This window comes from Pelodiscus sinensis, chromosome 28 (genome assembly GCF_049634645.1).
Source record: "Pelodiscus sinensis isolate JC-2024 chromosome 28, ASM4963464v1, whole genome shotgun sequence".
In the NCBI taxonomy this organism is placed as follows: Eukaryota; Metazoa; Chordata; order Testudines; family Trionychidae; genus Pelodiscus; species Pelodiscus sinensis.
In genome coordinates, this window is record NC_134738.1 from 11,813,825 (window position 1) to 11,830,621 (window position 16,797).

Below are 16,797 nucleotides of genomic sequence, written 5' to 3' on the forward strand. Positions count from 1 at the left end.
GCCGGGGGCTGTTCCTGAGCTTTGCTGACCCTGCCCACACCCAGCAGGGATGGGCTGCTTTCAGAGTGGGGCAGGAGGGCGCGGTGTCTCAGCCACCAACGGCCAAACAAGGCAGGCGTTCCCCCGAGAGAGAAGTCAGAGCAAACCACGTGCAAGTTACATTGCCAGGCGAGAGCCAGGGGGTCTCCTGCATTCCCCCGGGCCTCTCTCATGCTGGGTGCAAAGGGGCTGTCTGGCCGGCGCTGTGCGTTTGCAGCATGTGCTGCGCCGAGGGGCCGGGAGCTGAGGATGCAGTTTTTTGACCCACAGATGGAAAGCCAGAAGGGGCAGAGGGAGGCTGGGGGCAAAGGAACGGAGCCTTCCTACCAGCTGGGCATGTCCACCCCGCCTGCAAGGAGCCACCGAAACAAACCGTCGGTAAAGCCCCTAATAACCCAGGAGGAGGGAGGCCAAGCTCCTTGCAGAGTTGGGTCCTATCCACTCCACTCTGATGAGCGCCTGCATCCTCCTCCCAGAGCCAGGACAACAAATGCATACATATTGGCACACCCTGGGGGACTCGGAGGGGGAAGGGCCCTTCCCTTCCGTACCAGCAACCCAGCTGGGCGGCAGAGCCCTGGTCCGGGGGGGGGGGGGGGGGGGGGGGGGGGGGGGGAGCTAGACACAGCACTTCCAACCGTCCCGCTCAGTTTCCTGCCAGCAGGACTGTACCAACCCCCTGGTTCGGAGCTCCCAGCGACCTAGAAGTCGCTGGCATCCCAGCCCAGACCTGGAGCCAAAACAAAGCTCCAGAGCCAAGACTTAGGAGTGGCCAGAGGAGTTTGTGGCTGGAACTCAGATCTGCCAACCAGGGGAACAGGCGTTTCCCTTGGGCGTCCCTAATGCGCCTGCCCCCAGAGCTGCTAAGCACCATTCAGACAATGTTTGAAACCCTAAGGCCGGTACCTGAGCGGGCTGGCCCCACGGCGGTGTCACATTACTGAATTGGAGGGAAGCAGCCAGATCGCTGCTGCACCCCTAGGTGGGGGTGTTGGCCCCAGAAATTGGTATAAAAGGGAGCCATGTGGGGTATTGAATGGGAGCTTATCGTTTGTTGATCTTACGTACGCTATTTATGTGAGTGTATAATGTCTATGTGTGTAGGTAGGAATCTGTAATCTGTGTGGAAGCTGAATATTTCTGTGAATGTGGTTAAGCATGGCTATGGACAGGCTGAGTAGCGAAGCCCTGTGGAACAATGGCTCTCAATGGGCTATGGACACACCCAAAGAATGGGATTTGTCACCTGAGGGCAGCCAGCAGGGAACATAGAGATTGGCCTCTGACCAGGTGACTTGCTGCATACAAGAAGAGGCCAGGAAGGGTATAAAGAGGCCATGTGGTCAATGCCATTTTGTTCTCAGCTCAGCACTTCATCCCAGAGGCAGCACTGCAGGGATTGAAGAGCCCGGAAGACCTGTGGACCCATCCTGACCCTAGGATGTGCAACAAGAACTTTTAAACCAGCAGCTGCAACATCTCTGCTAGAGCCTGCATCGAGGACTGGGAGATTCGGTGCATGTAACGTACTATCCTTTAACAACCTTACTCTCAGGCTTTTCTTTCTTGTGTTAATAAACCTTTAGTTGTTAGATTCTAAAGGATTGGCCCAGCGTGATTTGTGGGTAAGGTCCAGAGGGTAAATTGACCAGGGATCTGTGGCTGGTTTCTTGGAACCGGACAGAACTTGTTCGGGCTAGGTGGGATTGGGTGTTAGGACCCCCCACCTGTGTATGATGCCTGGGGCCATCTGGGGCACGGATATTGCTGGGGTGTTGGAGGGGTTTTGCTCGTGAGGCTTCAGGCAGGTTGCTGAAGCGCTCTATGGGACTGGTTTGTGGCCTGTTTGGAGAGGTCACCAGTCTGGGGGCTGTAAGGAGCCCCGGATTTGAGCAATTCGCCCTGAGCGGACGCCCTCAGCTGTGCCCAGACACGGCCCGGTCCGTCACAGGCGGCTCTCTGGGTCCGTGCTTCGAGCCTGACGAGAATCACCCCATCTGGGCAGCGATCCTAAATTTCCCCTCCACCGCTAGCATCCCTGCTGTTCTAGGGCAGGAAGCGTTGGGTGTCCAGACCCAGCTGCCATAGGATGGGTGGGACAGATGGGCCTATGGAAGCGTGATCCCATCCTCTCCAAAATCTGCAATACCCGCCCTGTCCTTGTGCCCCCACGGTGTAGGGGCTGGAACTCCCCTAGATCTCAGCCCTGCCCCGCAGGGGAACCCTCTCTAGAGCTAGTCCGTGGCTGTTAACCTCCCCTTACGGGGAGCTACAGGGAGCAAATTAGGGCCAACTGCAGGCGGGATTTGGGGACTTGTCCTGCTAGGAACAGAACTGAGACCCTATAAACTCATTGCACCTGGGGGCTATCCAATAGGAAGGGCTTGTGGTCACTGCTGCTCTGGAAGCAAAAACCTACGTCTCTTCTGAGGCGTTTTCCTCCTGACCCCACACGGTACCTCCTAGGCCTGCCTGTTGCCTACTTCCTTCTCCACAGCCCTCCCCGCCTGGCACTACAGAGGGTGCCGGCCTTGGCGCTGCCTCATAGACTCATAGACTTTAAGGTCAGAAGGGACCATTATGATCATCTAGTCTGACCCCCTGCACAGTGCAGGCCACAGAATCTCGCCCACCCCTCTTAGAATAATCCTCTCACCTATGTCTCAGATATTGAAGCCTTCAAATACTTTGAAGGCCCCAACATGCAGAGAGTCCTTCAGCTGTGATCTGTGCCCAATGCTACAGAGGAAGGCGAAAAACCTCCAGGGCCTCTGCCAATCTACCCTGGAGGAAAATTCCTTCCTGACCCCAAATATGGCGATCAGCTAAACCCTGAGCATGTGGGCAAGACTCACCAGCCAGACACCCAGAAAGTTCCCTATAGCAACTCCTATCATCCCTCCATTGACCTATTTCCAACTGGTAATGAATGGTCAATTAGTTACCAAGATCATGTTATTTCATCCAACCATCCCCTTATCATAGAGTCAGAACTGGAAGAGACCTCAGAAGGTCGTCAAGTCCAGCCCTCTGCTCTAGGCAGGACCAATCCCTCCTCTACCTCATTCACTCCCTTCACAGAGGAGTTGGCCCCGAGACTCATTCCTGGTTTGGCCTGGGAGCTGGATGCTCTTGGATGAGCTTCTGCGCTTCCTGATGACCCAAGGGGCGCTGGAAGCATCCGCAGAGGCCTGGAACTGCATTGCAACTTGCCTCTGTAGGGAGCGGGCGGCCAGGCGGGAGCCTGCAGCTGCGGGAGGGGAGATGGGCAGTGCTGGAGGCGGTGTGCCTGCCGGGTAGCTTGCCGGCTAGTCACAAAAATGTGTGCCTGTAGAAAACGGACCTTAAAGGCCCGGACCTCCTGCTTTTCTGTACCCGCCTGGCATGGACTCTGGAGGCAGCCCGGAGAGGAGGTGAAGAACTGGAGCGGGTGTCCGAGCCCGCCGGGAATGAGCACAAGGGAGCTGGGGAACCCGTGGGTCAAACACAAGCCCCCAGAACATCTGAATTCCTCACTGGGTCTGGAACCTGTTGTGTGTAGGGTTACCAGGTGAGTTAAAAAAAATACTGGACACACTTGATCTCAGATGGGAGGTGGGCAGGGCTGGCCGGGAGGAGGGGGGGCAGCGGCCGGTGGGAAGCAGGGTTGGCAGGGGTAGGAGGAGGTGTTGGGTGCAGTGGGGCTGGCCGCGGGAGATCGGGAGGAGGAAGGGAGAACTGGCCACCGGAAGCAGGGCTGGCGGGGGCAGTGGGGCTGGCTGGGGAAGATCAGGAGGAGAAGTGGGGGAGAACTGACCAGCCGGGAGGGGGGCGGGGGGAGCACGAATCGGCCGGCAGGGAGCGGGACTGATCCCAGGGCTCTGCCTGTCCTGGTGAAGCACGAGGGAGTCTGGGTGCAGCTCCACAACCCGCTAGAACAGCGCTCGGGAGCACGGACGGGGCTTCCCTTCCTCCCCAAGGTGTATCACACAACCAGAGGCTCCCAGCGCCAATCGCGCCCCGCCTCCCCGCCACTCCCCTTGCCCCCACGAGACTTCCCGCGGGCGCCCCGCCGGAAAACCAGAAAATACCGGCCATTGCACATGTTCGGTATTATCTGAATCTTTTACCGGACAGAGCCCCAAAATCCGGACTTTCCGGTTGAAGATCAGACACCTGGCAACCCTAGTTGTGTGTCCTACGGTCCAGCCGCAGGGCCAGGCCAGTTTAGTCACCTCTGCGTGAAAATGCCCTGAGCACAAAAAGGCTAAAACCAAAACATTCGAAGCAGCCTCTCCAAGCAGTAACACCGGCTCAGCCCAGCACGACGCCCTTAGCAGAGCCCAGCCAGACAGCTCTTCTTAACCAGCGCCCGGCTGGCTCCAAAGCCCTGGCTTAAACACACTGCCACCCGAGGGCCGAACGCCACGCGACCAGCACAACACACCTGCCCCACCTCACCAGCGCACCCCAGGGGCTGCATGCACCACAGCTGTCTCCGGGGCCCGTGTTTTGGAAGCCGCTTACGGAACATGCACGTTTTGTCATACGCAGCAGCGATGATCCGGGCAGCGGAAGGCAAGCCCCCTCCCTTAGCAAGTCTGTCCCCTTTCCAGGTGCCCACGAGGAGGGGGAAAAGAGCAAAGAACAAACAGCCAGGGAAGGAAGGAAGGAAGGAAGGAGAAAGCAAAGCAAGAAGAGGGGGAGGAAGGGAAGAGAGGAGGAGGGAGAGCTGATGCTATTAACAACCTACCAGCTGAATGCTAGTCCCGGCCGGTTCTGCACACTGCTGCAGGCTGGGTTAGTCCTGGGCACAGGCACAGAGTGGAACAGCATCTGCCTGGAATGTGCCTCCTCCCGCCCCTCAACCCTGCCGAGCCATGGCAGGGGTCAAGCACGAGCAGACAGGCCTCTCGACTCACCCAGCTGGGGCTACGGCAGCCTCTTCCAGGAATCCCGCATGGTTTCTCAGCCCGAAAAACAAGCCGTGAAATGATAACAACAACAAGCCCCAGGAGCCTAGAGGACAGCTCCCCTGCCCTCGCTGGCTGCAAAACGCCGCTCCTTCCCCTCCTTCTGCCGCTGGCTCGGGAAGATCACAGCGAACCCTCAGCCGGCTGCCCTCGCCGACTAGAGCTGCCGTGCGGCTGGCGTGTATCTGACAGCATGACAGGCGTGTGTGTGTGTGTGTGTGTGTGTGTGTGTGTGTGTGTATCTCCCAGCCCCAGAGGCCGTGCCTGCAAAGTATGGAGTGGTGATAACAGTGTGGATTTAGAGAGCCCGTCAGAGCGTGTGTGCATGTGTGCGCGCGCGCCTGTGTGCACCTCCCCACCTCTGCTGCTGGCTCAGTCTGTTTCGGAACAAGAGGAGAATTAACCAGCATCATGACGAAGCAGTATTTGCGAGAGGTGGCTGCTCTCCATCTTGCTCTCTCTCTCTCTCTCTGTTCAGTTTTGTTGCTACCAATCAAAATGAAATCAAGAAGCGAGGATCAGCGCGCTCGGTCCCGGTGCCAACACTAACATGGCAAAGGGGAAGCGAGAGGAGTGGGTGGGGGAGCAAGGCATAGAATCCCCTTCCTGCCCCCCAGAAAACTCAGCACACAATGTAAAGCAGCCAGGCTGACAGTCAGGCAGTCGCCCTGCAGAAATGGCTTTGCTCCAGCTGGCTGTAGCTGATGGATAGTCTATGTCTAGACATGAGGGTCCCTTTGGGGAATGCAAACTGGTTTCGGGGGGCTGCCAAGCAAAGCCAGCATGAGACTCCCGTGGCATCCCTAATGCCAGGCCTGGCTTGTATCAGTTGTCACACAGGTGGGCTGTGGCATTTTTAAAAGCATGTTGGGGGTGGGGTGGTCCAGAAAGAAAAAGGTTGAGAAGCCCGGGCCTAGACCCACGTCACCCCACCTGGCCAACGGCTGGAGTGCAGCTGCCTCTGGGGTGGAGTGTGACAATAACGCCTTAGCATGGTCACTGTACTTGTTCAGACATTAGAGACCGAGTCTCTGGCTTTGCATCCCAACGCCCCCAAAGCCCTAGGGGGGTTGGATTGGGAAGGAGGCGGCACAGCCCTCACTGAGGAAGCAGAATTCAGAGCCCATGGTGCAATTTGGCACGGACACCCCTGCTCGTGGAAAAGATGCCGCAGGATCTATACTGGCCATAAGTGTCCTGGGGCTTGGTGTCACAGCCAGGGCCGGATTAAAGCATGGGCTAGCCGGGCAGCTTCCCAGGGCGTCAACCTGTGCTGCCATCAGGCGCTGCGCGCCCGGATCGCAGGCTGCAGCAGCTCCCAGCGGCCACCCTGCAGCGGCCGCCCGGGGTGGGGGCCGCATTAACCCCCACAGCACTGGCCAGCAGCACCCTTCCCCCCACTGCCGCGGGGCCATGCACGGCCAGGGTGGCCCTGGGCTGTGCGCCAGCGGCGGTAGCCAGGCTGGGCCGGGCCAGGCCGGGCACGTGCGTCCTGCAGCCGCCAGGTCCGTGCGCCCTCCCCCACACGCTGGGCGGGGCCACACATGCGCCCTCCCCTAACCCAGGGCGCAATTAAACTGTCTGCCCGGGGCACCGGAATGGCTCGGTCCGGCCCAGCACCTCCAACAAAGAATCCTAGAACACTAGAACTGGAAGGCACCTAGAGAGGTAAGTCCAGTCCCCTGCCCTCGCGGCAGGACCAAGCACCATCTAGATCACCCCTGACAGGTGTCTGTCCAACCTGCTCTTCAATGTCTCCGGTGACAGAGACTCCACAACCCCGCTAGGCAATGTATTCCCATGCTAAACCAACCCAACAGGCAGGAAGTTTCTCCTAATGTCCCACCTAAACCTCCCTGGCTGCAGTTTAAGCCCCTTGCTGCTTGTCCTATCCTCAGAGGTGAAGCAGAATAATTTTCCTCCCTCCCAACAGCCTTTTTGGTACAGTGTGAGTCTGGGAAACCCATTCACTGCTGGCCCGGAACAAAGGAACCCGGGTCCTGCTATTCCAGATCACATGCCGGCTGGGGACCCTGCAGACACTCCCTGCCAGGGTGGAAACATTAATAGCCTCATTTTCAGAGGTGCCCACAGCTCTCATCCATTGCAGGTAGCATAATGGGGGCTCACTAACTATGACAAGCAGGCCCTAAGGTCTCCAGAATACCCCTCGTGGATTCACAGGGCCAGGAGGCTGCTCCGCCTAGCAGGGTGAAGTGCCCTCTGACCTTCCTGAGCCTCTGACTTAGTGATGCCATGTTCCCAAATAAATCCAAGGGCTCCCCCTTCCGGAGTTTCTTTGCAACAGCTGCTTAATCATCAGCAGCAGGTTGCAAGTCCAAAATTGTCCACTGGACAACACAGCTGTCCCACCAGCTGGGGGAGAGCAAAGCCCAGCTAGAACGGCACAGAACTGGTGCGGGGAGGTAGGACGTGGCTCAGAAATGAAGTGGTCACTGGCTAATCTACAGCGGTGAGGGGCGGAGGCAGGTGTTCCTGATCTGACTACGAGAACCAGCTGTCCTAAGAGTGCCATGCGGAAATGGAGTGTATTGGAGGTGGGAGGAGATGGCTCAAGGGTGCAGCACCCCAGGCTCCCCCATTTGCAGTCAGGGTGTGCAGGGACAACACGAGAGAGTCACCGAGGATAACAACCCAACATAGTGTTTCTCTGGCACCTTTTATCCAGCGCCCTCTGCAAAGGGTAGAAATGATTCAGCAGCCCTACTGAGGCGCTGGTGGGAATAGAACCCAGGCAGTCTCACGCCCACGCTGTCACCCCACGCCTCCCGCCGCCCCCAAATAGCCACCGCTGTCCTGGCTCACACCCTGCTGCTCCATCACAGGCCTCCCTACCGCATCCCCACCCAGAGCCCCATAAACGCTCAATCGTCGCCTGTTGCATGACTCCCGTGCTCAAGCAAGCCCCATTTCTCACACGTTAAGAATGGCGCGACCTCCATGAATGCCTGGTCGGTAAGAGGAGCTAATGATCTCAGCCGGGAAATCAAAGCAGGAAACTTCAACCCAGTCCCTCCCGTTCCATCCAACCAGACTCTGACTCCATCGGGACAGGGTCCAGGCATGCACGGCCTGTCTCAGAGCTGTCCGCCCCGGCGCCGTAGCTCTCGGGTTCCTTACCATTCCGGCGCTGGGCAGGGCCACCCGGCGATCTCAGGCCGCTCTGTGGGCGCTGGCTCGCTTTCCTCGCAGAGAGCCCGGAGGCAGTGCCAAGGATCAGCAGCGGGGTCTCCGGGGAGCAAACAACGAAGCCAACGCAGCTTCGGCTACCCGCAGAAATCTTCCGGGGGATGCGTCTGATCAGACAGCCTCATCTCCACACCCGTCACCTAGGCCCCGGGGGCGTCGAAACACAGAGCTCACCCAAACCCTTTGGGGAGCGGGGGGGAGATGGATTCTTAGGCGAGGACTCGCAGCAGCCAAGGCCTGGTGCTGGGAGGCATTGCTCAGTAGATATTTACAGTAGAGGGGCAGACAGGCATACTGTCACAATCATGTGCTCTCTCCGGAACAACCCATGCACACCCTGTCCCAGCTCCACACTTACCCCATCAACGACACACCATCAGTCCTACCCTCCCGTCACCCTTGTAGCTGGATTAACCCATACAGCATTTGCCCTGCCATAGGAGAACCCCCCCAGACCAGCACGATGGAACCCTTGGTCCCCCCCAGTCTAGGATCTATGCCCTCCACATCTGGACTCTGGCCTCCCTTGCACAAGCCAGAAACGCAGCCCCCTTGGCTTGGCCACGGCAGCGCAGCCGGGGGAGCGGGGGCGCTGGGTGGGAAGGGGGAAGGCAGCGGGAGAGGCCGCCGAGAGGCGCAGCGGCCGACTGGACCTACCTTCCAGGCAGCGGGTCCCTAGCTGCAGGCAGGTTCGCCCTTCCCGGCTCCGAGCATCTTCTCCTCGCCACCGCGCGTTGCTACGGCGACCGGCCTCCCTCAGCCGCTCAGGAGCAGCAGCAGCAGAGCAGGAGGCGAAGGATAATTTGCAGCGGCAGCTTCCTTATTCCTCCCTCAGGCCCCCTCCTGGGCTGCTTGGCACCGGAGCGGTGGTGGGACAAGAATACAGCCAGGGCCCCTGGGCTTTTTGGAAGGGGGCGGATTCCTCCCTGTCCCCAGGAGCAGTAGGGAAATGAGACCTCCCTCCACAGCCCCATGCACCTGGGCGAGCTGCAAATCTAGGCTCGGGGCTCCCCACGTTTGCCCAGGGAGCCTCCCCAAACGCACCTTCCCCACCCCGAGCTTTAACCGGGTGGGCCCAACTCCTCCGAACCGGCGCCACGGTGTTGCCATGGCGAGGATTATGCTAGCGCATGCTTCACGGCCTAATTGGTACAGAAGCGTCCTGTGAACAGCCAAGGCACCCGTTTTCCCTCTCATCCGCCCACCCCCACAATTTCTCCAAGGGGCAACGGTCTGGTGGGGGTCTGCCTGTCGCTCAGACCACCGACACCCCCCTGGCCGTGCCGCTGTGACACACACAGAGGATGCTTTGCCGCAGTTTTCCTGCCTCCCCTTCTCCCCCAGTTTATTCATTGTGGCGCAGGCCTGGGGTGTGTTGCTCTCACAACTGTGCAGGAGTCATCCCTGGGCGCACACACACACCCCAGCTTCGGTAGCAGTGGTGCTGCCTGCTCAGGGTTTCATCCCCTCTCCCCCCCCGTTTTTCTCCCTTTGCCTGAGAGGCGGCAGGAGTCTGAGAGAGGAGACCCGGCAGGATGGATCCTGGGCAGGCGACGAGCGAGAGTGTGAGACTGTCCCTGACAAACTCAGCACACCCTGCCAGCCCCGCACCGCCTTCCCCGGGGCGTTCCCCGATCCCTCAGAGATGAAGGCGCTTGCCATAGCTCTGCTGCCCTCGGGGACCGGGGTCCCACCGCCCCCACCCAGACGCTCTCTGTGGGAAGCTCAGCCCTTAACGGCACCGTCCCCAGGACCACAAGCGCGTGGCCCTGGGCTGGTTTCATCCCTGTGTCGCCCCCTCGACTCTCCATGCCTGTGTTGGTCTCATTCCCTGCCGCTCCCTCTCCGCCTGCCCTGAATTTTCTTTTAATTGTCAATGCAAACATCTGTTCGGGTTACCTGCAGCGCGTGTGCCGCCTGCTTGTTGCACCGTTAGGTTAGTGCCAGGGTGGGGAACCTTTTTTGGGTCAGGGGCCACTCACCCCCAGGAAAAAACCCCATATCGCCACTGACATGGCCCCCGACTGAGAGAGAAAGACCCAGTCCCAGAGGTTCCCGAATGCTGGGAGGGGACACTGAGTCTCGGGGGATGGATCCAGGCAAGCCAGGGCCTTATGTTCCTCACTGGGTTAATGCATGGGAACCAAAAAGCCAGTGACTGGGCCCAGGGCCCCCATATACACCATCCAAACACCATGCCTGGAATTCCCTGTCCCCGGTGCAGATGCCCTGGGGAGTTCCTGATCTTTGCAGGAAGGGAAAAATCCCAGACACCTTCCCCTAACAACCAGCCAAACAGGCGATGGAATTAATCGTCTCTGCCGTTCCAGCCCACGGAGGCTGTAAAACGCGGGTGCCCCCAGTGGCCTGAGGCGGGTGGGCCACGCAGTCTGTGCAGCTAGCTGCTTCTGCAAAGCCTGAGACAGGGGTGAGGGACTCCAGGTGCCCGTGCATGCAAAATGCAGCAGCCAATTGCCATGCAGTGTACAGGGGCAATTCACCAGGGTGAGTAGACACATCGGAACCACCCCCCCACCGGAGATACCCAGCAAAGCCTGGAGTTTCTATTCTGCATGACCGTTTCTGTCCAGCCCCCAAAACACATCTGATCTGTGCCTCTTTGCGTGCATCTTTGATCCTTTTAAATGTCGCTCCAAACCGGGAGCCGTTCTAGGGCTCCTAGGGCGCGGGGGAAGCCAGTAACAGAATCAGGAAGGGAACCCAGGAGTCCCTGCCAGCAGTACTGGACTCTCAGGCCTGATTTCCCCATCGCCCTGTACCTAGTGTGGTTGTTTCCAAAGCGAGCGCAGAGGGCTGCCATTCGGAGTTAGCAGCGCGTCGCACTCAGGGGGTGCTTGCATCTGGCCCGCGGCCTCCCTTGCCCTGGCTGTCAGCCTGCGCCACGGTTATTCTTTACCCCCACTAAGGGGCAGCTTTCAGCACCCGGCATCAAGTTACTAATACATTAAAGAGCAGTGCACTTACGCCCTCCACTAGATCTCCTACGTCTTGTCAAGGACACGCTAGACTCACCCTGGTGGCTGGGCCCGCTGGGATCTGAAGCACACTTATGCGATGGCACCCTTTCCCAGGCCGGGGCGGAAGAGAGCTCCTGCCTCCCTTGTCTGAGTCGCAAACCTGTTTGGTTCAGCTGGAGCAGGCGCTGCTGAGCCGGCCTAAACATTAACGTCGTTATTAACACACAGGGAGAGGTCAAAGAGGGGAGCGAGCGGTAGAGGAACAGAGCACTGGTATGGTTACCCCAGTGCCTCTGTCCCTAGGGCTGTTAGGTGACATGAGTGGGTTTTACCCAGGAAAGCTGATGCCCTAATCCAAGGGTTCCCAACCTGGGGTACGCGTACCCCCAGGGGGTATGAGAAGCTTGTCAAGGGGATATGGGGAATATCTGGTAACTAGATTATCCTAATTGAAATATTTCAGAAGTAATAGTGTTAGTGAAAAAGGTTGTGGATTCTGGAGTCTAGAATTAATTTCCTTTCATATTGAATAGGGGGTATGGAAAGGTTTACTAAAAGCCAAGAGGGTACGGGGACCGAAAAAGGTTGGGAACCCCTTCCTAATCAATGTTAGTCTCCAAGGGTGTGTTTGCACAGCAACGTTATTTCGGAATAACGGCCATTATTCCAAACTAACGATGCACGCGTCTACCCGGTAATTCCATTATAGCAAAATGATTTTGAAATAACGGACAGCTTATTCCAACTTCTGTAAACCTCGTGCTATGAAGACTAACTATTCCAAATAGCTATTTCAATGGTCTATTCCAAAATAGCGCTCCACTACCGCTATTTCGAAATAGCCCCTCACCAGGGCCATGCTAAGATATTCCTCCTGGGGCTCTAAATTGAGAGAGCATGTCTACTTTAGGGAAGCCGGCCTCGGACTCATTTTGAGGCTTCCCTGCGGTGTAGGTGTACTATTTCGAAATAAGATATTCCGGAATAGCTTATTCCGAAATAACTGTGCAGTGTAGACATAAGCCCAAGGTGCCCTGGGCTCTGGGGCTACGTCTAGACTGGCATGATTTTCTGGAAATGCTTTTAACAGAAAAGCTCATCTAGATTGGCAGGACGCTTTTCCGGAAAAGCACTTTTTGCGGAAAAGCGTCCGTGCCAATCTAGACGCGCTTTTCCGCAAAAAAGCCCCGATCGCCATTTTCGCGATCGGGGCTTTTTTGCGGAAAACAGTACTGTGCTGTCTACACTGGCCCTTTTCCGGAACAGTTTTCTGGAAAAAGACTTTTGCCCGAACGGGAGCAGCATAGTTTTTCCAGAAAAGCACTGATGATTTTACATTAGCTCGTCAGTGCTTTTGCGGAAATTCAAGCGGCCAGTGTAGACAGCTGGCAAGTTTTTCCGGAAAAGCGGCTGATTTTCCGGAATAACTTGCCAGTGTAGACACAGCCTGGTTGTTTTGGCAGATACAGACTATCATGGCTCCCCGTCTGAGACCAGGCTGATGAAAACTCAGGAGCCCCGAGTGATAACGGGTTCCCAGTGAAGCAGCATCAATTGCACCAAATAATCTCAGTGATAATTAGCCGTGGGACAAGGTACAACCCTGGAGACCCACATTCCGAGCTCCCAAAGTTCACGGGCGCTTGGATCTGGCTTTTCCTACTCCCCACGTCCATGCTCAGAGTCAAAGGGCTGGGTAGGAGATGCCCAGTTCCCAGAGCGCCTGGAGGACCTGGCCTGGGCCTTTCCCCTCCAGTCAGGGTCCCTCTCTCTGATCGATTCCCTGGCGGAACGGTATCCTTGCACGCTGGGGGGCAGGGCGCACAGCCTGGAACCAGTCCCTGTGGGCATGTCGGTGGGAGCGGATCGGGGCTGCTGCTTGCGTCCTATCCATGCCAGGGTCTCTGGCAGTTCTGCTCCCCCTTTAGCATTCGCTCCCCACCCCCGGTGCTGCTCATGTTGAGTCTAGCCAGCGATAGAAGTGGAGGGGACTGAGAGGGGCGCCCCTTAAATATCAGCCTGTCCCTCCGCCATGGGTGTGTTTGCTCCCCAGGTACCAGCTGAGTCTGGCCTGCGGCCACGCGCTGCCCTTTGCACCGATGCAAACCAAATACAAAGCAGGCTGCTCCAGTGGTGCTTTCGACTCGCTCCTCACGTGCTTTTCCCCGGGGGGAGATGTCTGTACAAGGTGCGGGGCAGTCAGGAGCTGGGTCCTGCCTGACTAAGCCCCACGGCCCCAATCTAAGCTGAACACCTCTCTGCCCCACCAAATTCAGCTCCCAGGCCAAAGTGCCCTCAAACTGGGACTCCGCAGGGTCCCTGTAGTGCTGGAGCTGGGATTGCCTTTCCTCGGAGGCTGCCTTTCCCAGGAGCAAGTGGGGCAGAACGAGAGGCAGGTTACGTCCTGCAAACTCTCCTTATCAGGCCTGGTTCTTGCGAGCCCGGAACCGGGGCAGGTTCAGCGCGGGGGTCCGTCTGTTCCAGCCCCGTCTCCACCCCCAGCGCTCAGGGTGGGTGGCCTCAGGGGAGACGCTCCTGGGGTTCAGGCTCATCTCTAATTTGCCTCGCCGGCATCTGCTCTTTCATTCCGACCGCGCCGGCCTCCCCGACTCGCATTCCCAGACTCCCTGCCCCACTAACTTTATTAATTGCATGAGAGGTGCATTATTACTTCCCCTTCCAGCGAGTTAATCTCACCAGCACTGAGACCCTTCCATCCCCAGCTGGGTCCCAACACCCCCCCCCCCCCCCGCTCCACACGCCCCTCCCTGCACACACACACACACACACACACACACACACAGACGCGCACAAGACCTTTCAAGCTACCAGCCAGCGTCGGCGAGGAACTAAGCAGACGGATGAGAAAAGACATTTTGCTTTTAACGTGGGGGCCATCATGCTTTGCAGGATGCAGCCAGGGTAGGATATCCTTGACTGCACTTTTTGCACAGACACACATTCCAGTCTCCTCCCCTCCAGCCCCCGCCCCCTCCTCTCCCCAAGTCTCACCTCAAAAAACAAGAAAGAAACAGTGTGAGTTTTTTCTTCCCCAGCCATAATTAAAAAGGACTCACCCTTCAGACTCCATTCTATACGGGGAGGTCAAGAAGAATAAGAAGGGAGGGGGGAGGAATAAAATAAAAGGGGGGAAGGGGCTGGAAAGAAGAAAAAAATTAAAGCAGAGATTATACAAAGGGACCTCCCCCCACCTTTGAAACTCTGGCTAAATAGGGGTGTGCGTGGGGGGGGAGGGAATGGGGAGGCAAAACCAGCCCTTTTAAAGCCTTCTGAGTTTAAAGAATGTCTCGAATTCCTGTGGAAACAAGAACCAAACTCTATGAGGCCGAAGGGAAAAGAAAACCCACAGCCCCTAAAACAGCCCCTGTGCTAATTCTCTGACTGTCACACCTGGGAGCAGACTCCTGGCCTTATTGTTAGCCAGTAATTACTGGGTGTTGCATTTCTCTCCTGCTTTAAAGCTTCATTTAACTCAAACTGTTATAATTTTCCCTTTTTCCACCCTCTCTCCCTCCCCCACACCCTACCTCAGCGGCATCCCTGCCGCATTATATTTGTGGCGCTTTGTAAATGGCTCTTTTTAGACCCAGTTAAAGGATTAAGATTCTTCATCCCCGTCCGTCCCGGCATTGTGAGAAGGAAAAGCAATTACAGGGAGCAGTTGGGCGACGCGGGTCGGGTGGCGGTGGAAGAAGCAACGCGGCTGCCGCGGTTGGTTGGGGGTGTCCATGGGACCCACTGCAAGCCACCTCGCCGACCGGACCCCTTCAGGGTCTAATGGATGCCATTGACTTCAAAGGGAATCCTGAGCATAAGCGGCGAGTTGTATGGGCCCGTAGGGCCGTGCTCCACCAATATTCCGGACTACGAGCCTGGCTCCATCAACGTTTGCTCTTGTATGTTCAGAGCCGTCCTGTCCATAGGATGGACCAGGACAACCCTGTGTTTTGGGGAGCCCAGTGCTTCAGGGGGCCTGAAAGGTTCGTGGGGGGACCAAGCACAGTGATCTGGCTCCATTCTGCCTCTTCCCACCCCTGCCCTTGCTCCAGCCCTTTCCCCCACATTCGACCCCGTCTCCACCTTGCCTCTTTCCGGCTTCCAACCCCTCTCCCAAGCATGCCAGGACCAGCAGGCTGGGGCCCTGGCCACTCACTGCTGCTACTGCCAGGCCTCCCGCTAACTCTGCAGGCCACCTTGGCTATGTCTACGCTCGCGGCTTCTTGCATGAGAAATATGCAAATGACGCTAAGCGTGGAATATTGCCAAGCCTCATTTGCATACCTAATGAGCCGCCATTTTTGCAAAAGAGGCTCTTGCGCCAGAAGGAGCTGTCTACACCGCCCCTTCTTGCGCAAGAAAAACCCTCTTGCGCAATGCAGAAAAGCATCCTGCCAATCTAGACGCGCTTTTCCAAAAATGCTTTTAACAGAAAACTTTTCCGTTAAAAGCATTTCTGGAAAATCATGCCAGTGTAGACGGAGCCCTGGAGTACTGTGTCTAGTTCCAGGCACCACATTTCAGGAAAGATGTGGAGAAACTGGAGAGGGTCCAGAGAAGAGCAACAAGAATGATTCGAGGTCTAGAGAACATGAGCTATGAGGGAAGGCTGAAGGAGCTGGGCTTGTTTCGTTTAGAAAAGAGAAGACCCAGAGGGGATGCAATTGCAGCTTTCAAGTATCTAAAAGGGTGTTACAAAGAGGAGGGAGAAAATTGTTCTCTTCAACTTCTAAGGCTAGGACAAGCAGCAATGGGCTTACATGGCAGCAAGGGAGGTTTAGGTTGCGTGGCAGAGCTCTGGCGAAGAGCTCTCAGCCTCAGAGGCTCGCTGTGTCCTACCACACGGCCTCTTTCTCCTTGCTAGATGCAGGGTTCACAGCCAACTGAGCCATACTCATCACAGGCTGGTCCATAAAATGGGGGCAAACCCCCTATATAGTCCTGGCCTCCCTATCCAGGGAGGGACTCTGTACTTGTGTGGGGAGGGTTGGGGGGAAACTCACACCCACCCACTACTCCAGGGCTATGTCTACACTCACGGCCTTATGCGTGAGAAAGATGCAAATGAGGCTAAGCACAGAATATCCCCAAGCCTTATTTGCATACCTAATGAGCTATCATTTTTGCAGCAGAGGCTCTTGCGCCAGAAGGAGCTGTCTACACTGCCCCACCTTGCGCAAGAAAACCCCTCTTGCGCAATGCCGCTACCCCGATTATTTTCAGGAAGAACAGCCTTGCGCAAGAGGGTTTTTCTTGTGCAAGACGGGGCACTGTAGACTGCTCCTTCTGGTGCAAGAGCCTCTTCTGCAAAAAATGGAGGCTCATTAGGTATGCTAATGAGGCTCAGCAATATTCCATGCTTAGCCTCATTTGCATATTTCTCACACAAGAAACCACAAGTGTAGACACAGCCCAGGTTCCAGGGACAATAAGGCATCAATGATAGACGGGGTTTGTTCCACTCCCCACCTGGAAACTACTTCCCCCAAATAATCCCTCCCAGAACCTTTCCTCTGGTACCTTTCCTGCTCCTCCAACACACTCTGCCAAACTCCCATATCTCACTCCCTCGCCTCCTCTCCCTGCTCAGTATTTTGACT

At 56.9% G+C, this 16,797-nt stretch overlaps 1 protein-coding gene across 7 annotated transcripts in view; it reads right to left on the bottom strand.

Annotated features, from left to right (window-relative positions):
• The window catches only part of DMTN (dematin actin binding protein), a 47,179-nt gene extending 35,824 nt beyond the window's left edge, over nucleotides 1-11,355 (bottom strand). Inside the window, exon 1 of one of the 7 annotated variants that reach the window (XM_075911040.1) lies at nucleotides 4,941-5,443. The gene's annotated coding sequence lies outside the window, so the exon portion shown is untranslated. The other 6 variants (XM_075911039.1, XM_075911038.1, XM_075911035.1 and 3 more) reach the window with 6 other exon arrangements.
• Between the last annotated feature and the right edge of the window lie 5,442 nt (nucleotides 11,356-16,797).